Consider the following 1,210-nt stretch of genomic DNA (forward strand, 5'->3'; position numbering starts at 1 on the left):
TGTACCATAAACACGTGAGCACTGCAGACCACAGGCTCTTGCAGAGTATGTGTGTGTGCCTGGTGTTAGAAGACCAGAAATGAGGACATCAGATTTTCCAGTTCACAGTTCTGGCTGTTTTCTGCTGCTTCCTTACTGCAGGTCTAATTAGTGCCAGAAGCTTTTTCTTAGAAAGAACTCTGCAGGATAGCTCTTGTCCCTCTGTATCACAAGATTTGCTAAATGAGACTTGAAAAGCATCCAGGATCTCTCCTGTAAATATTGACATAGTTACGGGATCACCACTGCTCCTAAATCAAAAAGTGGAGGAGGAGAAATGGCACTACGGAACAGGACTTTGGACTCAGAAAGGCCTAGAAAGGAAGGAAAAATAACAACTCCGATGGCTCCTCCATGTGCTGCTTCTGAGGAAAGTCCTGATCTGAGCCCTGATGACATCAGTGGAAACGCTCCTAGCGGTACTGAAAGATTTTGGATTAGGAGCTGCTTCTCACTCTCCAGTTCGTATCTGAAAAACAAATCAACCAATTCCCTTCAACAGTTCGACCACTTGGTGTCTCTATTCCGCTCCCTGCTTGCTATGAACCTATGAAGAGTTACAAAGGGAAAGGGCAAGTGTGTCATTTGCGGGAATGGGAAGACAACAGCAGCAGCAGATGCAGTCCTGGCTAGTCAGACTTTCCTCTCTAGTGTCGGACATGCACAGAGCTGGGAATCAGGAAGCTTTATGGCTTTGTGGAAACCACAAAACTTTCCTTGCTCAACTTCCCCATTGTGGGAAAGGGAGAGCGTGGTGAAGATGGAAGAGAGCGCTGGAAAACACCCTGGCAGGTTTTAGTACTGTAATAATAAACTGTTGCAAAATAACAAACCAAATCAGAGTTTGTTCCAACCAAGAACTTCCCATAAATGAAGACACATATTTACACCAAAAATAAGTAAAGGAATGCCTCTTTCTATGTGAATCATAAGAAGTGTACAGCTGTATCTGTCTGAACTGGATATGTGAATACATGGGCAGTGCTTAATGACGGCACACAGGCTGAACCAGGCCTCCCACCACTCCTGCCTGTGTAAAAGAACATGGGGGGAAGGAATGGCGACCGAGCTCATGTTTTAGTGTGAATAAGGCCAGCGCTCAATATGGCGGGCAGCGCGGGCACTCTGTGGCGCCTGGCGAACTCCATTTCCCAGCATGAAGCGGGGGAAG

This window comes from Coturnix japonica, chromosome 1 (genome assembly GCF_001577835.2).
Source record: "Coturnix japonica isolate 7356 chromosome 1, Coturnix japonica 2.1, whole genome shotgun sequence".
Taxonomy (NCBI): domain Eukaryota; kingdom Metazoa; phylum Chordata; class Aves; order Galliformes; family Phasianidae; genus Coturnix; species Coturnix japonica.